General features: G+C 45.0%; 1 protein-coding gene across 1 annotated transcript in view; it reads right to left on the bottom strand.

Annotated features, from left to right (window-relative positions):
- LOC141334779 (uncharacterized) overlaps positions 1-23,610 on the bottom strand; it is a 72,601-nt gene that overhangs the window by 17,605 nt on the left and 31,386 nt on the right. The window lies entirely within an intron of this gene.

Genomic DNA, 23,610 nt, shown 5'->3' with positions numbered 1-23,610 from the left:
CAGAATTTGTAAGGTGTATGTAAACTTTTGACCTCAGCTGTAAAAGACTAAATTAACTTTTGTGTTTTAAAGATTTAGTTGAATAATATAATGTTCTTACATATTCATGTCATATATACACAGGCATATGAATATATACATTTTTAATTGCCCATATTTTAGTTTCGGATGTACCATAAAGACAGGTCTATGAATTCAAATAGAATGACTTTACTCAATTATATTAATAAGGTTATAGGTCTTTGGGGCATCCGTGGCCTGATGGTTAGTGAATTGGACTTGTAGCCCTAAAGGTTGCGGGTTCGAGTCTCAGGTCCGGCAGAGATTGTCGGTGGGAAAGGTGAATAACCAGCACTCTCTCCACCCTCAATACCACGACTGAGGTGAGTCCCTTGAGCAAGGCACTCACTTTCACCTCCTTTCCTTTAACTCAAGGAGTTATTGAATAATAACCCCACATTAAGTAATACATTTTGTGCCTATTCTGCCTCATTATCAAATATATATGAAAAAGTGTAATATTCTACTTAATACAATTACAATTAACCTCAAAACCATTTTGACTGACTAAATTTCACAAACGTTGATATTCAAATGAAGAGAGTAATTAAGACAATCCTTAGGTAGGTTGAGATATAGGCTATACAGTTGAGGTCATCTGCAAAATGTAAATTATTTAACCAAAATAAGAGGGATCATACAAAATGCATGGTTTTGTTTATTTAGCACTGACCTGAATAAGATATTTCACATAAAAGATGTTTACATATAGTCCTCAAGATATTTTTTATTTTTTGTTTTTGTTTAGTGATAGTTGTATAAGTCCCTTGTTTGTCCTGAACAGTTGAACTGCCTGCTTTAAAAATCCTTCAGGTCCCACAAATTCTTTGGCATATGTTTATGCGCGTTTAGCCGCGTTTAGCCACATTTAACGGTGAAACTTGCCAACAAGCACATTATTAAGAAAGGCCATTCACAAAGATGCATAAAAACCTTTATACTCACTTCTGCTGTTGGTGAAGCTGTATCAGGAACGATTTGCATGAACATAGAGGCATATGTCGATCGGGATCGGTGCTTTCCTTTTAAAAACGAAAGTAGCGTTTTCCTCTGCTTCTTCAGTAAATGACGACTGCTGTGTTCATTATTACATCCAACAACAGAAAACCTCAATCGCTCAATCGGACATTCTTGTCTGCACCTGAGTCGACAAAATGGCGATCAAAGTTGGACTGTTTCAGCTCGTGAGGGCGGGTCTAAGGTAAGGCGCTCATGTCAGTCAACTATCGTGGGAGCGGCCTCTGTCAGTGTGACCTCACACCGACAAGAAGCTGAGAATGACCTAAATTTTTAAAAAGGGGATATTAGTTTTAAGGAGGGGAATTCATGACCACTAAAGGTCAGGAGGCCAGTTTATTGCCTCATCCGAAGGATGCTTCTTTTTACAAGGGCCGGATTAAGGTTTCATAAAAACGTTTGCTCATTTTCAAGGCCCGGAATCTGCCTTGTTGTATTAGGGCTTTTGATCCCATAGGTACATTACAGGAAAAGAGCACCCCCTGCTGGCCAGACTATTTTTTCACAAAGGTAGTGCATCCTGACAGGCTCTATAAGGCCGGCAGATTGCGCTACAACCTCCATAAGTGAGGTGAAATTCATCATAAAGGTAGGGAATTAATGACCACAGAAAGTCAGGAGGCCTGTTTAATGCCTCATCCGAAGGACACTCATTTTTACATGGGGCGGTTTAATGCTTCAACAAAAGCCTTACACCGCAGAAGTCATTTTTGTATATTTGGACTTTTGGAACCTAAAGTACATGTCAGGGAATGAGCAATCCCTGCTGGCTGGACTAAAACTACCTCTCACAGGAAGCTAGTTTACCACAAAGGGTCTCCCATCCATGCACAGCGCAGGCTTGGGCATTCTTAGCTTTAGAGAGCATCCAGAATCTGACTACTGCAAGCAACAGTTGAACTTGTTCTTTTTGGTTGAATGAAGCTGCTCTGATAGAGGGGTAGCGCATCCTTACAGGTTCAATCAGGTCAGCGGAATGTGCTACCACCTCCATAAATTAGGTCAAATTCATCATTAAGGTAGGGAATGAATGACCACAGAAAATCAGGAGGCCAGTTTAATGCCTCAAGAGAAGGACACTCCTTTTTACAGGTGCCGGATTAAGGTTTCATAAAAACATTTGCTCCTTTTCACGGCCTGGAATCTGCCTCGTTGTATTAGGACGTTTGATCCCATAGGTACATGTCAGGGAAAGAGCCCCCCCTGCTGGCCAGACTAGTTTTTCACAAAGGTAGTGCATCCTGCCAGGCTCTATAAGGCCGGCGGAATGCGCTACCACCTCCATAAATAAGGTCAAATTCATCATTAAGGTAGGGAATTAATGACCACTAAAGGTCAGGAGGCCAGTTCATTGCCTCATTCGAAAGATGTTTCTTTTTACAAGGGCAGGATTAAGGTTTCATAAAAACATTTGCTCCTTTTCAAGGCCCAGAATCTGCCTCGTTGTATTAGGGCTTTTGATCCCATAGGTACATAACAGGGAAAGAGCACCCCCTGCTGGCCAGACTATTTTTTCACAAAGGTAGCGCATCCTGACAGGCTCTATAAGGCCGGCAGATTGCGCTACCACCTATGACCACAGAATGTCAGGAGGCCAGTTTAATGCCTCATCCGAAAGATGTTTCTATTTACAAGGGCAGGATTAAGGTTTCATCAAACATTTGCTCCTTTTCAAGGCCCGGAATCTGCCTCGTTGTATTAGGGCTTTTGATCCCATAGGTACATGACAGGGAAAAAGCATCCCCTGCTGGCCAGCCTAGTTTTTCACAAAGGTAGCGCAGATTGCGCTACCACCTCCATAAATGAGGTCAAATTCATCATTAAGGAGGGGAATTCATGACCACTAAAGGTCAGGAGGCCAGTTTATTGCCTCAAGCGAAGGACGCTCCTTTTTACAGCTGCCGGATTAAGGTTTCATCAAACATTTGCTCATTTTCACGGCCTGGAATCTGCCTCGTTGTATTAGGACTTTTTTACCCATAAGTACATATCAGGGAAAGAGCCACCCCTGCTGGCCAGCCTAGTTTTTCACAAAGGTAGCGCAGATTGCGCTACCACCTCCATAAATGAGGTCAAATTCGTCATTAAGGTAGGGAATTAATGACCACAGAAAGTCAGGAGGCCTGTTTAATGCCTCATCCGAAGGACACTCATTTTTACATAGGGCGGTTTAATGCTTCATCAAAAGCCTTTCACCGCAGAAGTCATTTTTCTATATTTGGGCTTTTGGAACCTAAAGTACATGTCAGGGCATGAGCAACCCCTGCTGGCTGGACTAAAACTATCTCCAGCAGGAAGCTAGTTTTCCACAAAGTGTCTCCCATCCATGCACAGAACAGGCTTGGGCCTGCTTAGCTTTAGAGAGTAACCAGAATCTGACTACTGCAAACAACAGTTGAACTTGTTCTTTTTGGTTGAATGAAACTGCTCTGATAGAGGGGTAGCGCATCTTGACAGGTTCAATCAGGCCAGTGGAATGTGCTACCACCTACATACATGAGCTCAAATTCATCATTAAGGTAGGGAATTAATGACCACAGAAAGTCAGGAGGCCAGTTTAATGCCTCAAGCGAAGGACGCTCCTTTTTACAGCTGCCGGATTAAGGTTTCATCAAACATTTGCTCATTTTCACGGCCTGGAATCTGCCTCGTTGTATTAGGACTTTTTTACCCATAAGTACATATCAGGGAAAGAGCCACCCCTGCTGGCCAGACTAGTTTTTCACAAAGGTAGCGCATCCTGCCATGCTCTATAAGGCCGTCGGAATGCGCTACCACCTCCATAAATGAGGTCAAATTCATCATTAAGGAGGGGAATTCATGACCACTAAAGGTCAGGAGGCCAGTTTATTGCCTCATCCCAAGGATGCTTCTTTTTACAAGGGCCGGATTAAGGTTTCTTAAAAACATTTGCTCCTTTTCAAGGCCCGGAATCTGCCTCGTTGTATTAGGGCTTTTGATCCCATAGGTACAAGACAGGGAAAGAGCACCCCCTGCTGGCCAGACTACTTTTTTCACAAAGGTAGTGCATCCTGACAGGCTCTATAAGGCCGGCAGATTGCGCTACCACCTCCATTAGTGAGGTGAAATTCATCATAAAGGTAGGGAATTAATGACCACAGAAAGTCAGGAGGCCTGTTTAATGCCTCATCCGAAGGACACTCATTTTTACATGGGGCGGTTTAATGCTTCAACAAAAGCCTTACACCGCAGAAGTCATTTTTGTATATTTGGACTTTTGGAACCTAAAGTACATGTCAGGGAATGAGCAACCCCTGCTGGCTGGACTAAAACTGTCTCCCACAGGAAGCTAGTTTTCCACAAAGGGTCTCCCATCCATGCACATAGCAGGCTTGGGCATGCTTAGCTTTAGAGAGCTATCAGAATCTGACTACTGCAAGCAACAGTTGAACTTGTACTGTTTGGTTGAATGAAGCTGCTCTGATAGAGGGATAGCGCATCCTGACAGGTTCAATCAGGTCAGCGGAATGTGCTACCACCTCCATAAATGAGGTCAAATTCATCATTAAGGTAGGGAATGAATGACCACAGAAAATCAGGAGGCCAGTTTAATGCCTCATGCGAAGGACACTCCTTTTTGCAGGTGCCGGATTAATGTTTCATAAAAACATTTGCTCCTTTTCACGGCCTGGAATCTGCCTCGTTGTATTAGGACGTTTGATCCCATAGGTACATGTCAGGGAAAGAGCCCCCACCCCCTGCTAGCCAGACTAGTTTTTCACAAAGGTAGCGCATCCTGCCATGCTCTATAAGGCCGGCGGAATGCGCTACCACCTCCATAAATGAGGTCAAATTCATCATTAAGTAGGGGAATTCATGACCACTAAAGGTCAGGAGGCCAGTTTATTGCCTCATCCGAAGGATGCTTCTTTTTACAAGGGCCGGATTAAGGTTTCTTAAAAACATTTGCTCCTTTTCAAGGCCCGGAATCTGCCTCGTTGTATTAGGGCTTTTGATCCCATAGGTACATGACAGGGAAAGAGCACCCCCTGCTGGCCAGACTATTTTTTTTTAAAAAGGTAGTGCATCCTGACAGGCTCTATAAGGCTGGCAGATTGCGCTACCACCTATGACCACAGAAAGTCAGGAGGCCAGTTTAATGCCTCAAACGAAGGACGCTCCTTTTTACGGCTGCCGGATTAAGGTTTCATCAAACATTTGCTCCTTTTCAAGGCCCGGAATCTGCCTTGTTGTATTAGGGCTTTTGATCCCATAGGTACATGACAGGGAAAGAGCATCCCCTGCTGGCCAGTCTAGTTTTTCACAAAGGTAGCGCAGATTGCGCTACCACCTCCATAAATGAGGTCAAATTCATCATTAAGGTAGGGAATTAATGACCACAGAAAGTCAGGAGGCCTGTTTAATGCCTCATCCGAAGGACACTCATTTTTACATGGGGCGGTTTAATGCTTCATCAAAAACCTTACACCGCAGAAATCATTTTTGTATATTTGGACTTTTGGAACCTAAAGTACATGTCAGGGAATGAGCAACCCCTGCTGGCTGGACTAAAACTATCTCCAGCAGGAAGCTAGTTTTCCACGAAGTGTCTGCCATCCATGCACTGAACAGGCTTGGGTCTGCTTAGCTTTAGAGAGTAACCAGAATCTGACTACTGCAAACAACAGTTGAACTTGTTCTGCTTGGTTGAATGAAGCTGCTCTGATAGAGGGGTAGCGCATCCTGACAGGTTCAATCAGGTCAGCGGAATGTGCTACCACCTACATACATGAGGTCAAATTCATCATTAAGGTAGGGAATTAATGACCACAGAAAGTCAGGAGGTCAGTTTAATGCCTCAAGCGAAGGACGCTCCTTTTTACAGCTGCCGGATTAAGGTTTCATCAAACATTTGCTCATTTTCACGGCCTGGAATCTGCCTCGTTGTATTAGGACTTTTTTACCCATAAGTACATATCAGGGAAAGAGCCACCCCTGCTGGCCAGACTAGTTTTTCACAAAGGTAGCGCATCCTGCCATGCTCTATAAGGCCGGCGGAATGCGCTACCACCTCCATAAATGAGGTCAAATTCATCATTAAGGAAGGGAATTCATGACCACTAAAGGTCAGGAGGCCAGTTTATTGCCTAATCCGAAGGATGCTTCTTTTTACAAGGGCCGGATTAAGGTTTCATAAAAACATTTGCTCCTTTTCACGGCCTGGAATCTGCCTCGTTGTATTAGGACGTTTGATCCCATAGGTACATGTCAGGGAAAGAGCCCCCGCTGCTGGCCAGACTAGTTTTTCACAAAGTCAGGTGACCACTGACGTCCTGACCTTTAGTGGTCATTAATTCCCTACCTTAATGATGAATTTTACCTTATTTATGGAGGTGGTAGCGCATTCCGCCGGCCTTATAGAGCCTGGCAGGATGCGCTACCACCTCCATAAATAAGGTAAAATTCATCATTAAGGTAGGGAATTAATGACCACTAAAGGTCAGGACGTCAGTTTATTGCCTAATCCGAAAATGATGTTTCTTTTTACAAGGGCCGAATTAAGGTTTCATAAAAACATTTGCTCCTTTTCAAGGCCCAGAATCTGCCTTGTTGTATTAGGGCTTTTGATCCCATAGGTACATGACAGGGAAAAAGCACCCCCTGCTGGCCAGACTATTTTTTCACAAAGGTAGCGCATCCTGACAGGCTCTATAAGGCTGCAGATTGCGCTACCACCTCCATAAGTGAGGTGAAATTCATCATAAAGGTAGGGAATTAATGACCACAGAAAGTCAGGAGGCCTGTTTAATGCCTCATCCGAAGGACACTCATTTTTACATAGGGCGGTTTAATGCTTCATCAAAAGCCTTTCACCGCAGAAGTCATTTTTGTATATTAGGGATTTTGGAACCTAAAGTACATGGCAGGGAATGAGCAACCCCTGCTGGCTGGACTAAAACTATCTCCCACAGGCAACTAGTTTTCCAAAAGTTTTCCACAAATTCATGACCACTAAAGGTCAGGAGGCCAGTTTATTGCCTCATCCGAAGGATGCTTCTTTTTACAAGGGCCGGATTAAGGTTTCATAAAAACATTTGCTCCTTTTCAAGGCCCAGAATCTGCCTCGTTGTATTAGGGCTTTTGATCCCATAGGTACATGACAGGGAAAGAGCACCCCCTGCTGGCCAGACTATTTTTTCACAAAGGTAGCGCATCCTGACAGGCTCTATAAGGCCGGCAGATTGCGCTACCACCTCCATAAGTGAGCTGAAATTCATCATAAAGGTAAGGAATTAATGACCACAGAGAGTCAGGAGGCCTGTTTAATGCCTCATCCGAAGGACACTCATTTTTACATAGGGCGGTTTAATGCTTCATCAAAAGCCTTTCACCGCAGAAGTCATTTTTGTATATTTGGGCTTTTGGAACCTAAAGTACATGGCAGGGAATGAGCAACCCCTGCTGGCTGGACTAAAACTATCTCCCACAGGAAACTAGTTTTCCACAAAGGGTCTCCAATCCATGCACAGAGCAGGCTTGGGCCTGCTTAGCTTTAGAGAGTAACCAGAATCTGACTACTGCAAACAACAGTTGAACTTGTTCTTTTTGGTTGAATGAAACTGCTCTGATAGAGGGGTAGCGCATCCTGACAGGTTCAATCAGGCCAGCGGAATGTGCTACCACCTACATACATGAGGTCAAATTCATCATTAAGGTAGGGAATTAATGACCACAGAAAGTCAGGAGGCCAGTTTAATGCCTCAAGCGAAGGACGCTCCTTTTTACAGCTGCCGGATTAAGGTTTCATCAAACATTTGCTCATTTTCACGGCCTGGAATCTGCCTCGTTGTATTAGGATGTTTGATCCCATAGGTACATGTCAGGGAAAGAGCCACCCCTGCTGGCCAGACTAGTTTTTCACAAAGGTAGCGCATCCTGCCATGCTCTATAAGGCCGGCGGAATGCGCTACCACCTCCATAAATGAGGTCAAATTCATCATTAAGGAGGGGAATTCATGACCACTAAAGGTCAGGACGTCAGTTTATTGCCTAATCCGAAAATGATGTTTCTTTTTACAAGGGCCGGATTAAGGTTTCATAAAAACATTTGCTCCTTTTCAAGGCCCAGAATCTGCCTCGTTGTATTAGGGCTTTTGATCCCATAGGTAAATGACAGGGAAAGAGCACCCCCTGCTGGCCAGACTATTTTTTCACAAAGGTAGCGCATCCTGACAGGCTCTATAAGGCCGGCAGATTGCGCTACCACCTCCATAAGTGAGGTGAAATTCATCATAAAGGTAGGGAATTAATGACCACAGAAAGTCAGGAGGCCTGTTTAATGCCTCATCCGAAGGACACTCATTTTTACATAGGGCGGTTTAATGCTTCATCAAAAGCCTTTCACCGCAGAAGTCATTTTTGTATATTTGGGCTTTTGGAACCTAAAGTACATGGCAGGGAATGAGCAACCCCTGCTGGCTGGACTAAAACTATCTCCCACAGGAAACTAGCTTTCCACAAAGGGTCTCCCATCCATGCACAGAGCAGGCTTGGGCCTGCTTAGCTTTAGAGAGTAACCAGAATCTGACTACTGCAAACAACAGTTGAACTTGTTCTTTTTGGTTGAATGAAACTGCTCTGATAGAGGGGTAGCGCATCCTGACAGGTTCAATCAGGCCAGCGGAATGTGCTACCACCTACATACATGAGGTCAAATTCATCATTAAGGTAGGGAATTAATGACCACAGAAAGTCAGGAGGTCAGTTTAATGCCTCAAGCGAAGGACGCTCCTTTTTACAGCTGCCGGATTAAGGTTTCATCAAACATTTGCTCATTTTCACGGCCTGGAATCTGCCTCGTTGTATTAGGACTTTTTTACCCATTAGTACATATCAGGGAAAGAGCCACCCCTGCTGGCCAGACTAGTTTTTCACAAAGGTAGCGCATCCTGCCATGCTCTATAAGGCCGGCGGAATGCGCTACCACCTCCATAAATGAGGTCAAATTCATCATTAAGGAGGGGAATTCATGACCACTAAAGGTCAGGAGGCCAGTTTATTGCCTCATCTGAAGGATGCTTCTTTTTACAAGGGCCGGATTAAGGTTTCTTAAAAACATTTGCTCCTTTTCAAGGCCCGGAATCTGCCTCGTTGTATTAGGGCTTATGATCCCATAAGTACATGACAGGGAAAGAGCACCCCCTGCTGGCCAGACTATTTTTTTCACAAAGGTAGTGCATCCTGACAGGCTCTATAAGGCCGGCAGATTGCGCTACCACCTATGACCACAGAAAGTCAGGAGGCCAGTTTAATGCCTCAAACGAAGGACGCTCCTTTTTAAGGCTACCGGATTAAGGTTTCATCAAACATTTGCTCCTTTTCAAGGCCCGGAATCTGCCTCGTTGTATTAGGGCTTTTGATCCCATAGGTACATGACAGGGAAAGAGCATCCCCTGCTGGCCAGCCTAGTTTTTCACAAAGGTAGCGCAGATTGCGCTACCACCTCCATAAATGAGGTCAAATTCATCATTAAGGTAGGGAATTAATGACCACAGAAAGTCAGGAGGCCTGTTTAATGCCTCATCCGAAGGACACTCATTTTTACATAGGGCGGTTTAATGCTTCATCAAAAGCCTTTCACCGCAGAAGTCATTTTTCTATATTTGGGCTTTTGGAACCTAAAGTACATGTCAGGGCATGAGCAACCCCTGCTGGCTGGACTAAAACTATCTCCAGCAGGAAGCTAGTTTTCCACAAAGTGTCTCCCATCCATGCACAGAACAGGCTTGGGCCTGCTTAGCTTTAGAGAGTAACCAGAATCTGACTACTGCAAACAACAGTTGAACTTGTTCTTTTTGGTTGAATGAAACTGCTCTGATAGAGGGGTAGCGCATCTTGACAGGTTCAATCAGGCCAGCGGAATGTGCTACCACCTACATACATGAGCTCAAATTCATCATTAAGGTAGGGAATTAATGACCACAGAAAGTCAGGAGGCCAGTTTAATGCCTCAAGCGAAGGACGCTCCTTTTTACAGCTGCCGGATTAAGGTTTCATCAAACATTTGCTCATTTTCACGGCCTGGAATCTGCCTCGTTGTATTAGGACTTTTTTACCCATAAGTACATATCAGGGAAAGAGCCACCCCTGCTGGCCAGACTAGTTTTTCACAAAGGTAGCGCATCCTGCCATGCTCTATAAGGCCGGCGGAATGCGCTACCACCTCCATAAATGAGGTCAAATTCATCATTAAGGAGGGGAATTCATGACCACTAAAGGTCAGGAGGCCAGTTTATTGCCTCAAGCGAAGGACGCTCCTTTTTACAGCTGCCGGATTAAGGTTTCATCAAACATTTGCTCATTTTCACGGCCTGGAATCTGCCTCGTTGTATTAGGACTTTTTTACCCATAAGTACATATCAGGGAAAGAGCCACCCCTGCTGGCCAGCCTAGTTTTTCACAAAGGTAGCGCAGATTGCGCTACCACCTCCATAAATGAGGTCAAATTCGTCATTAAGGTAGGGAATTAATGACCACAGAAAGTCAGGAGGCCTGTTTAATGCCTCATCCGAAGGACACTCATTTTTACATAGGGCGGTTTAATGCTTCATCAAAAGCCTTTCACCGCAGAAGTCATTTTTCTATATTTGGGCTTTTGGAACCTAAAGTACATGTCAGGGCATGAGCAACCCCTGCTGGCTGGACTAAAACTATCTCCAGCAGGAAGCTAGTTTTCCACAAAGTGTCTCCCATCCATGCACAGAACAGGCTTGGGCCTGCTTAGCTTTAGAGAGTAACCAGAATCTGACTACTGCAAACAGCAGTTGAACTTGTTCTTTTTGGTTGAATGAAACTGCTCTGATAGAGGGGTAGCGCATCTTGACAGGTTCAATCAGGCCAGCGGAATGTGCTACCACCTACATACATGAGCTCAAATTCATCATTAAGGTAGGGAATTAATGACCACAGAAAGTCAGGAGGCCAGTTTAATGCCTCAAGCGAAGGACGCTCCTTTTTACAGCTGCCGGATTAAGGTTTCATCAAACATTTGCTCATTTTCACGGCCTGGAATCTGCCTCGTTGTATTAGGACTTTTTTACCCATAAGTACATATCAGGGAAAGAGCCACCCCTGCTGGCCAGACTAGTTTTTCACAAAGGTAGCGCATCCTGCCATGCTCTATAAGGCCGTCGGAATGCGCTACCACCTCCATAAATGAGGTCAAATTCATCATTAAGGAGGGGAATTCATGACCACTAAAGGTCAGGAGGCCAGTTTATTGCCTCATCCCAAGGATGCTTCTTTTTACAAGGGCCGGATTAAGGTTTCTTAAAAACATTTGCTCCTTTTCAAGGCCCGGAATCTGCCTCGTTGTATTAGGGCTTTTGATCCCATAGGTACAAGACAGGGAAAGAGCACCCCCTGCTGGCCAGACTACTTTTTTCACAAAGGTAGTGCATCCTGACAGGCTCTATAAGGCCGGCAGATTGCGCTACCACCTCCATTAGTGAGGTGAAATTCATCATAAAGGTAGGGAATTAATGACCACAGAAAGTCAGGAGGCCTGTTTAATGCCTCATCCGAAGGACACTCATTTTTACATGGGGCGGTTTAATGCTTCAACAAAAGCCTTACACCGCAGAAGTCATTTTTGTATATTTGGACTTTTGGAACCTAAAGTACATGTCAGGGAATGAGCAACCCCTGCTGGCTGGACTAAAACTGTCTCCCACAGGAAGCTAGTTTTCCACAAAGGGTCTCCCATCCATGCACATAGCAGGCTTGGGCATGCTTAGCTTTAGAGAGCTATCAGAATCTGACTACTGCAAGCAACAGTTGAACTTGTACTGTTTGGTTGAATGAAGCTGCTCTGATAGAGGGATAGCGCATCCTGACAGGTTCAATCAGGTCAGCGGAATGTGCTACCACCTCCATAAATGAGGTCAAATTCATCATTAAGGTAGGGAATGAATGACCACAGAAAATCAGGAGGCCAGTTTAATGCCTCATGCGAAGGACACTCCTTTTTGCAGGTGCCGGATTAATGTTTCATAAAAACATTTGCTCCTTTTCACGGCCTGGAATCTGCCTCGTTGTATTAGGACGTTTGATCCCATAGGTACATGTCAGGGAAAGAGCCCCCACCCCCTGCTAGCCAGACTAGTTTTTCACAAAGGTAGCGCATCCTGCCATGCTCTATAAGGCCGGCGGAATGCGCTACCACCTCCATAAATGAGGTCAAATTCATCATTAAGTAGGGGAATTCATGACCACTAAAGGTCAGGAGGCTAGTTTATTGCCTCATCCGAAGGATGCTTCTTTTTACAAGGGCCGGATTAAGGTTTCTTAAAAACATTTGCTCCTTTTCAAGGCCCGGAATCTGCCTCGTTGTATTAGGGCTTTTGATCCCATAGGTACATGACAGGGAAAGAGCACCCCCTGCTGGCCAGACTATTTTTTTTTAAAAAGGTAGTGCATCCTGACAGGCTCTATAAGGCTGGCAGATTGCGCTACCACCTATGACCACAGAAAGTCAGGAGGCCAGTTTAATGCCTCAAACGAAGGACGCTCCTTTTTACGGCTGCCGGATTAAGGTTTCATCAAACATTTGCTCCTTTTCAAGGCCCGGAATCTGCCTTGTTGTATTAGGGCTTTTGATCCCATAGGTACATGACAGGGAAAGAGCATCCCCTGCTGGCCAGTCTAGTTTTTCACAAAGGTAGCGCAGATTGCGCTACCACCTCCATAAATGAGGTCAAATTCATCATTAAGGTAGGGAATTAATGACCACAGAAAGTCAGGAGGCCTGTTTAATGCCTCATCCGAAGGACACTCATTTTTACATGGGGCGGTTTAATGCTTCATCAAAAACCTTACACCGCAGAAATCATTTTTGTATATTTGGACTTTTGGAACCTAAAGTACATGTCAGGGAATGAGCAACCCCTGCTGGCTGGACTAAAACTATCTCCAGCAGGAAGCTAGTTTTCCACGAAGTGTCTCCCATCCATGCACTGAACAGGCTTGGGTCTGCTTAGCTTTAGAGAGTAACAAGAATCTGACTACTGCAAACAACAGTTGAACTTGTTCTGCTTGGTTGAATGAAGCTGCTCTGATAGAGGGGTAGCGCATCCTGACAGGTTCAATCAGGTCAGCGGAATGTGCTACCACCTACATACATGAGGTCAAATTCATCATTAAGGTAGGGAATTAATGACCACAGAAAGTCAGGAGGTCAGTTTAATGCCTCAAGCGAAGGACGCTCCTTTTTACAGCTGCCGGATTAAGGTTTCATCAAACATTTGCTCATTTTCACGGCCTGGAATCTGCCTCGTTGTATTAGGACTTTTTTACCCATAAGTACATATCAGGGAAAGAGCCACCCCTGCTGGCCAGACTAGTTTTTCACAAAGGTAGCGCATCCTGCCATGCTCTATAAGGCCGGCGGAATGCGCTACCACCTCCATAAATGAGGTCAAATTCATCATTAAGGAAGGGAATTCATGACCACTAAAGGTCAGGAGGCCAGTTTATTGCCTAATCCGAAGGATGCTTCTTTTTACAAGGGCCGGATTAAGGTTTCATAAAAACATTTGCTCCTTTTCACGGCCTGGAATCTGCCTCGTTGTATTAGGACGTTTCATCCCATAGGTACATGTCAGGGAAAGAGCCCCCGCTGCTGGCCAGACTAGTTTTTCACAAAGGTAGCGCATCCTGCCAGGCTCTATAAGGCCGGCGGAATGCGCTACCACCTCCATAAATAAGGTAAAATTCATCATTAAGGTAGGGAATTAATGACCACTAAAGGTCAGGACGTCAGTTTATTGCCTAATCCGAAAATGATGTTTCTTTTTACAAGGGCCGAATTAAGGTTTCATAAAAACATTTGCTCCTTTTCAAGGCCCAGAATCTGCCTCGTTGTATTAGGGCTTTTGATCCCATAGGTACATGACAGGGAAAAAGCACCCCCTGCTGGCCAGACTATTTTTTCACAAAGGTAGCGCATCCTGACAGGCTCTATAAGGCTGCAGATTGCGCTACCACCTCCATAAGTGAGGTGAAATTCATCATAAAGGTAGGGAATTAATGACCACAGAAAGTCAGGAGGCCTGTTTAATGCCTCATCCGAAGGACACTCATTTTTACATAGGGCGGTTTAATGCTTCATCAAAAGCCTTTCACCGCAGAAGTCATTTTTGTATATTAGGGATTTTGGAACCTAAAGTACATGGCAGGGAATGAGCAACCCCTGCTGGCTGGACTAAAACTATCTCCCACAGGAAACTAGTTTTCCACAAAGGGTCTCCAATCCATGCACAGAGCAGGCTTGGGCCTGCTTAGCTTTAGAGAGTAACCAGAATCTGACTACTGCAAACAACAGTTGAACTTGTTCTTTTTGGTTGAATGAAACTGCTCTGATAGAGGGGTAGCGCATCCTGACAGGTTCAATCAGGCCAGCGGAATGTGCTACCACCTACATACATGAGGTCAAATTCATCATTAAGGTAGGGAATTAATGACCACAGAAAGTCAGGAGGCCAGTTTAATGCCTCAAGCGAAGGACGCTCCTTTTTACAGCTGCCGGATTAAGGTTTCATCAAACATTTGCTCATTTTCACGGCCTGGAATCTGCCTCGTTGTATTAGGATGTTTGATCCCATAGGTACATGTCAGGGAAAGAGCCACCCCTGCTGGCCAGACTAGTTTTTCACAAAGGTAGCGCATCCTGCCATGCTCTATAAGGCCGGCGGAATGCGCTACCACCTCCATAAATGAGGTCAAATTCATCATTAAGGAGGGGAATTCATGACCACTAAAGGTCAGGACGTCAGTTTATTGCCTAATCCGAAAATGATGTTTCTTTTTACAAGGGCCGGATTAAGGTTTCATAAAAACATTTGCTCCTTTTCAAGGCCCAGAATCTGCCTCGTTGTATTAGGGCTTTTGATCCCATAGGTAAATGACAGGGAAAGAGCACCCCCTGCTGGCCAGACTATTTTTTCACAAAGGTAGCGCATCCTGACAGGCTCTATAAGGCCGGCAGATTGCGCTACCACCTCCATAAGTGAGGTGAAATTCATCATAAAGGTAGGGAATTAATGACCACAGAAAGTCAGGAGGCCTGTTTAATGCCTCATCCGAAGGACACTCATTTTTACATAGGGCGGTTTAATGCTTCATCAAAAGCCTTTCACCGCAGAAGTCATTTTTGTATATTTGGGCTTTTGGAACCTAAAGTACATGGCAGGGAATGAGCAACCCCTGCTGGCTGGACTAAAACTATCTCCCACAGGAAACTAGCTTTCCACAAAGGGTCTCCCATCCATGCACAGAGCAGGCTTGGGCCTGCTTAGCTTTAGAGAGTAACCAGAATCTGACTACTGCAAACAACAGTTGAACTTGTTCTTTTTGGTTGAATGAAACTGCTCTGATAGAGGGGTAGCGCATCCTGACAGGTTCAATCAGGCCAGCGGAATGTGCTACCACCTACATACATGAGGTCAAATTCATCATTAAGGTAGGGAATTAATGACCACAGAAAGTCAGGAGGTCAGTTTAATGCCTCAAGCGAAGGACGCTCCTTTTTACAGCTGCCGGATTAAGGTTTCATCAAACATTTGCTCATTTTCACGGCCTGGAATCTGCCTCGTTGTATTAGGACTTTTTTACCCATTAGTACATATCAGGGAAAGAGCCACCCCTGCTGGCCAGACTAGTTTTTCACAAAGGTAGCGCATCCTGCCATGCTCTATAAGGCCGGCGGAATGCGCTACCACCTCCATAAATGAGGTCAAATTCATCATTAAGGAGGGGAATTCATGACCACTAAAGGTCAGGAGGCCAGTTTATTGCCTCATCTGAAGGATGCTTCTTTTTACAAGGGCCGGATTAAGGTTTCTTAAAAACATTTGCTCCTTTTCAAGGCCCGGAATCTGCCTCGTTGTATTAGGGCTTATGATCCCATAAGTACATGACAGGGAAAGAGCACCCCCTGCTGGCCAGACTATTTTTTTCACAAAGGTAGTGCATCCTGACAGGCTCTATAAGGCCGGCAGATTGCGCTACCACCTATGACCACAGAAAGTCAGGAGGCCAGTTTAATGCCTCAAACGAAGGACGCTCCTTTTTAAGGCTACCGGATTAAGGTTTCATCAAACATTTGCTCCTTTTCAAGGCCCGGAATCTGCCTCGTTGTATTAGGGCTTTTGATCCCATAGGTACATGACAGGGAAAGAGCATCCCCTGCTGGCCAGCCTAGTTTTTCACAAAGGTAGCGCAGATTGCGCTACCACCTCCATAAATGAGGTCAAATTCATCATTAAGGTAGGGAATTAATGACCACAGAAAGTCAGGAGGCCTGTTTAATGCCTCATCCGAAGGACACTCATTTTTACATAGGGCGGTTTAATGCTTCATCAAAAGCCTTTCACCGCAGAAGTCATTTTTCTATATTTGGGCTTTTGGAACCTAAAGTACATGTCAGGGCATGAGCAACCCCTGCTGGCTGGACTAAAACTATCTCCAGCAGGAAGCTAGTTTTCCACAAAGTGTCTCCCATCCATGCACAGAACAGGCTTGGGCCTGCTTAGCTTTAGAGAGTAACCAGAATCTGACTACTGCAAACAACAGTTGAACTTGTTCTTTTTGGTTGAATGAAACTGCTCTGATAGAGGGGTAGCGCATCTTGACAGGTTCAATCAGGCCAGCGGAATGTGCTACCACCTACATACATGAGCTCAAATTCATCATTAAGGTAGGGAATTAATGACCACAGAAAGTCAGGAGGCCAGTTTAATGCCTCAAGCGAAGGACGCTCCTTTTTACAGCTGCCGGATTAAGGTTTCATCAAACATTTGCTCATTTTCACGGCCTGGAATCTGCCTCGTTGTATTAGGACTTTTTTACCCATAAGTACATATCAGGGAAAGAGCCACCCCTGCTGGCCAGACTAGTTTTTCACAAAGGTAGCGCATCCTGCCATGCTCTATAAGGCCGGCGGAATGCGCTACCACCTCCATAAATGAGGTCAAATTCATCATTAAGGAGGGGAATTCATGACCACTAAAGGTCAGGAGGCCAGTTTATTGCCTCAAGCGAAGGACGCTCCTTTTTACAGCTGCCGGATTAAGGTTTCATCAAACATTTGCTCATTTTCACGGCCTGGAATCTGCCTCGTTGTATTAGGACTTTTTTACCCATAAGTACATATCAGGGAAAGAGCCACCCCTGCTGGCCAGCCTAGTTTTTCACAAAGGTAGCGCAGATTGCGCTACCACCTCCATAAATGAGGTCAAATTCGTCATTAAGGTAGGGAATTAATGACCACAGAAAGTCAGGAGGCCTGTTTAATGCCTCATCCGAAGGACACTCATTTTTACATAGGGCGGTTTAATGCTTCATCAAAAGCCTTTCACCGCAGAAGTCATTTTTCTATATTTGGGCTTTTGGAACCTAAAGTACATGTCAGGGCATGAGCAACCCCTGCTGGCTGGACTAAAACTATCTCCAGCAGGAAGCTAGTTTTCCACAAAGTGTCTCCCATCCATGCACAGAACAGGCTTGGGCCTGCTTAGCTTTAGAGAGTAACCAGAATCTGACTACTGCAAACAACAGTTGAACTTGTTCTTTTTGGTTGAATGAAACTGCTCTGATAGAGGGGTAGCGCATCTTGACAGGTTCAATCAGGCCAGCGGAATGTGCTACCACCTACATACATGAGCTCAAATTCATCATTAAGGTAGGGAATTAATGACCACAGAAAGTCAGGAGGCCAGTTTAATGCCTCAAGCGAAGGACGCTCCTTTTTACAGCTGCCGGATTAAGGTTTCATCAAACATTTGCTCATTTTCACGGCCTGGAATCTGCCTCGTTGTATTAGGACTTTTTTACCCATAAGTACATATCAGGGAAAGAGCCACCCCTGCTGGCCAGACTAGTTTTTCACAAAGGTAGCGCATCCTGCCATGCTCTATAAGGCCGTCGGAATGCGCTACCCCCTCCATAAATGAGGTCAAATTCATCATTAAGGAGGGGAATTCATGACCACTAAAGGTCAGGAGGCCAGTTTATTGCCTCATCCCAAGGATGCTTCTTTTTACAAGGGCCGGATTAAGGTTTCTTAAAAACATTTGCTCCTTTTCAAGGCCCGGAATCTGCCTCGTTGTATTAGGGCTTTTGATCCCATAGGTACAAGACAGGGAAAGAGCACCCCCTGCTGGCCAGACTACTTTTTTCACAAAGGTAGTGCATCATGACAGGCTCTATAAGGCCGGCAGATTGCGCTACCACCTCCATTAGTGAGGTGAAATTCATCATAAAGGTAGGGAATTAATGACCACAGAAAGTCAGGAGGCCTGTTTAATGCCTCATCCGAAGGACACTCATTTTTACATGGGGCGGTTTAATGCTTCAACAAAAGCCTTACACCGCAGAAGTCATTTTTGTATATTTGGACTTTTGGAACCTAAAGTACATGTCAGGGAATGAGCAACCCCTGCTGGCTGGACTAAAACTGTCTCCCACAGGAAGCTAGTTTTCCACAAAGGGTCTCCCATCCATGCACATAGCAGGCTTGGGCATGCTTAGCTTTAGAGAGCTATCAGAATCTGACTACTGCAAGCAACAGTTGAACTTGTACTGTTTGGTTGAATGAAGCTGCTCTGATAGAGGGATAGCGCATCCTGACAGGTTCAATCAGGTCAGCGGAATGTGCTACCACCTCCATAAATGAGGTCAAATTCATCATTAAGGTAGGGAATGAATGACCACAGAAAATCAGGAGGCCAGTTTAATGCCTCATGCGAAGGACACTCCTTTTTGCAGGTGCCGGATTAATGTTTCATAAAAACATTTGCTCCTTTTCACGGCCTGGAATCTGCCTCGTTGTATTAGGACGTTTGATCCCATAGGTACATGTCAGGGAAAGAGCCCCCACCCCCTGCTAGCCAGACTAGTTTTTCACAAAGGTAGCGCATCCTGCCATGCTCTATAAGGCCGGCGGAATGCGCTACCACCTCCATAAATGAGGTCAAATTCATCATTAAGTAGGGGAATTCATGACCACTAAAGGTCAGGAGGCCAGTTTATTGCCTCATCCGAAGGATGCTTCTTTTTACAAGGGCCGGATTAAGGTTTCTTAAAAACATTTGCTCCTTTTCAAGGCCCGGAATCTGCCTCGTTGTATTAGGGCTTTTGATCCCATAGGTACATGACAGGGAAAGAGCACCCCCTGCTGGCCAGACTATTTTTTTTTAAAAAGGTAGTGCATCCTGACAGGCTCTATAAGGCTGGCAGATTGCGCTACCACCTATGACCACAGAAAGTCAGGAGGCCAGTTTAATGCCTCAAACGAAGGACGCTCCTTTTTACGGCTGCCGGATTAAGGTTTCATCAAACATTTGCTCCTTTTCAAGGCCCGGAATCTGCCTTGTTGTATTAGGGCTTTTGATCCCATAGGTACATGACAGGGAAAGAGCATCCCCTGCTGGCCAGTCTAGTTTTTCACAAAGGTAGCGCAGATTGCGCTACCACCTCCATAAATGAGGTCAAATTCATCATTAAGGTAGGGAATTAATGACCACAGAAAGTCAGGAGGCCTGTTTAATGCCTCATCCGAAGGACACTCATTTTTACATGGGGCGGTTTAATGCTTCATCAAAAACCTTACACCGCAGAAATCATTTTTGTATATTTGGACTTTTGGAACCTAAAGTACATGTCAGGGAATGAGCAACCCCTGCTGGCTGGACTAAAACTATCTCCAGCAGGAAGCTAGTTTTCCACGAAGTGTCTCCCATCCATGCACTGAACAGGCTTGGGTCTGCTTAGCTTTAGAGAGTAACAAGAATCTGACTACTGCAAACAACAGTTGAATTTGTTCTGCTTGGTTGAATGAAGCTGCTCTGATAGAGGGGTAGCGCATCCTGACAGGTTCAATCAGGTCAGCGGAATGTGCTACCACCTACATACATGAGGTCAAATTCATCATTAAGGTAGGGAATTAATGACCACAGAAAGTCAGGAGGTCAGTTTAATGCCTCAAGCGAAGGACGCTCCTTTTTACAGCTGCCGGATTAAGGTTTCATCAAACATTTGCTCATTTTCACGGCCTGGAATCTGCCTCGTTGTATTAGGACTTTTTTACCCATAAGTACATATCAGGGAAAGAGCCACCCCTGCTGGCCAGACTAGTTTTTCACAAAGGTAGCGCATCCTGCCATGCTCTATAAGGCCGGCGGAATGCGCTACCACCTCCATAAATGAGGTCAAATTCATCATTAAGGAAGGGAATTCATGACCACTAAAGGTCAGGAGGCCAGTTTATTGCCTAATCCGAAGGATGCTTCTTTTTACAAGGGCCGGATTAAGGTTTCATAAAAACATTTGCTCCTTTTCACGGCCTGGAATCTGCCTCGTTGTATTAGGACGTTTGATCCCATAGGTACATGACAGGGAAAAAGCACCCCCTGCTGGCCAGACTATTTTTTCACAAAGGTAGCGCATCCTGACAGGCTCTATAAGGCTGCAGATTGCGCTACCACCTCCATAAGTGAGGTGAAATTCATCATAAAGGTAGGGAATTAATGACCACAGAAAGTCAGGAGGCCTGTTTAATGCCTCATCCGAAGGACACTCATTTTTACATAGGGCGGTTTAATGCTTCATCAAAAGCCTTTCACCGCAGAAGTCATTTTTGTATATTAGGGATTTTGGAACCTAAAGTACATGGCAGGGAATGAGCAACCCCTGCTGGCTGGACTAAAACTATCTCCCACAGGCAACTAGTTTTCCAAAAGTTTTCCACAAATTCATGACCACTAAAGGTCAGGAGGCCAGTTTATTGCCTCATCCGAAGGATGCTTCTTTTTACAAGGGCCGGATTAAGGTTTCATAAAAACATTTGCTCCTTTTCAAGGCCCAGAATCTGCCTCGTTGTATTAGGGCTTTTGATCCCATAGGTACATGACAGGGAAAGAGCACCCCCTGCTGGCCAGACTATTTTTTCACAAAGGTAGCGCATCCTGACAGGCTCTATAAGGCCGGCAGATTGCGCTACCACCTCCATAAGTGAGCTGAAATTCATCATAAAGGTAAGGAATTAATGACCACAGAAAGTCAGGAGGCCTGTTTAATGCCTCATCCGAAGGACACTCATTTTTACATAGGGCGGTTTAATGCTTCATCAAAAGCCTTTCACCGCAGAAGTCATTTTTGTATATTTGGGCTTTTGGAACCTAAAGTACATGGCAGGGAATGAGCAACCCCTGCTGGCTGGACTAAAACTATCTCCCACAGGAAACTAGTTTTCCACAAAGGGTCTCCAATCCATGCACAGAGCAGGCTTGGGCCTGCTTAGCTTTAGAGAGTAACCAGAATCTGACTACTGCAAACAACAGTTGAACTTGTTCTTTTTGGTTGAATGAAACTGCTCTGATAGAGGGGTAGCGCATCCTGACAGGTTCAATCAGGCCAGCGGAATGTGCTACCACCTACATACATGAGGTCAAATTCATCATTAAGGTAGGGAATTAATGACCACAGAAAGTCAGGAGGCCAGTTTAATGCCTCAAGCGAAGGACGCTCCTTTTTACAGCTGCCGGATTAAGGTTTCATCAAACATTTGCTCATTTTCACGGCCTGGAATCTGCCTCGTTGTATTAGGACGTTTGATCCCATAGGTACATGTCAGGGAAAGAGCCACCCCTGCTGGCCAGACTAGTTTTTCACAAAGGTAGCGCATCCTGCCATGCTCTATAAGGCCGGCGGAATGCGCTACCACCTCCATAAATGAGGTCAAATTCATCATTAAGGAGGGGAATTCATGACCACTAAAGGTCAGGACGTCAGTTTATTGCCTAATCCGAAAATGATGTTTCTTTTTACAAGGGCCGGATTAAGGTTTCATAAAAACATTTGCTCCTTTTCAAGGCCCAGAATCTGCCTCGTTGTATTAGGGCTTTTGATCCCATAGGTAAATGACAGGGAAAGAGCACCCCCTGCTGGCCAGACTATTTTTTCACAAAGGTAGCGCATCCTGACAGGCTCTATAAGGCCGGCAGATTGCGCTACCACCTCCATAAGTGAGGTGAAATTCATCATAAAGGTAGGGAATTAATGACCACAGAAAGTCAGGAGGCCTGTTTAATGCCTCATCCGAAGGACACTCATTTTTACATAGGGCGGTTTAATGCTTCATCAAAAGCCTTTCACCGCAGAAGTCATTTTTGTATATTTGGGCTTTTGGAACCTAAAGTACATGGCAGGGAATGAGCAACCCCTGCTGGCTGGACTAAAACTATCTCCCACAGGAAACTAGCTTTCCACAAAGGGTCTCCCATCCATGCACAGAGCAGGCTTGGGCCTGCTTAGCTTTAGAGAGTAACCAGAATCTGACTACTGCAAACAACAGTTGAACTTGTTCTTTTTGGTTGAATGAAACTGCTCTGATAGAGGGGTAGCGCATCCTGACAGGTTCAATCAGGCCAGCGGAATGTGCTACCACCTACATACATGAGGTCAAATTCATCATTAAGGTAGGGAATTAATGACCACAGAAAGTCAGGAGGTCAGTTTAATGCCTCAAGCGAAGGACGCTCCTTTTTACAGCTGCCGGATTAAGGTTTCATCAAACATTTGCTCATTTTCACGGCCTGGAATCTGCCTTGTTGTATTAGGACTTTTTTACCCATTAGTACATATCAGGGAAAGAGCCACCCCTGCTGGCCAGACTAGTTTTTCACAAAGGTAGCGCATCCTGCCATGCTCTATAAGGCCGGCGGAATGCGCTACCACCTCCATAAATGAGGTCAAATTCATCATTAAGGAGGGGAATTCATGACCACTAAAGGTCAGGAGGCCAGTTTATTGCCTCATCTGAAGGATGCTTCTTTTTACAAGGGCCGGATTAAGGTTTCTTAAAAACATTTGCTCCTTTTCAAGGCCCGGAATCTGCCTCGTTGTATTAGGGCTTATGATCCCATAAGTACATGACAGGGAAAGAGCACCCCCTGCTGGCCAGACTATTTTTTTCACAAAGGTAGTGCATCCTGACAGGCTCTATAAGGCCGGCAGATTGCGCTACCACCTATGACCACAGAAAGTCAGGAGGCCAGTTTAATGCCTCAAACGAAGGACGCTCCTTTTTAAGGCTACCGGATTAAGGTTTCATCAAACATTTGCTCCTTTTCAAGGCCCGGAATCTGCCTCGTTGTATTAGGGCTTTTGATCCCATAGGTACATGACAGGGAAAGAGCATCCCCTGCTGGCCAGCCTAGTTTTTCACAAAGGTAGCGCAGATTGCGCTACCACCTCCATAAATGAGGTCAAATTCATCATTAAGGTAGGGAATTAATGACCACAGAAAGTCAGGAGGCCTGTTTAATGCCTCATCCGAAGGACACTCATTTTTACATAGGGCGGTTTAATGCTTCATCAAAAGCCTTTCACCGCAGAAGTCATTTTTCTATATTTGGGCTTTTGGAACCTAAAGTACATGTCAGGGCATGAGCAACCCCTGCTGGCTGGACTAAAACTATCTCCAGCAGGAAGCTAGTTTTCCACAAAGTGTCTCCC

Source organism: Garra rufa, chromosome 5, assembly GCF_049309525.1.
Source record: "Garra rufa chromosome 5, GarRuf1.0, whole genome shotgun sequence".
NCBI lineage: Eukaryota > Metazoa > Chordata > Actinopteri > Cypriniformes > Cyprinidae > Garra > Garra rufa.
The sequence above is the reverse complement of the archived record's forward strand: the minus strand, read 5'-3'. Positions and strand labels throughout refer to the sequence as shown.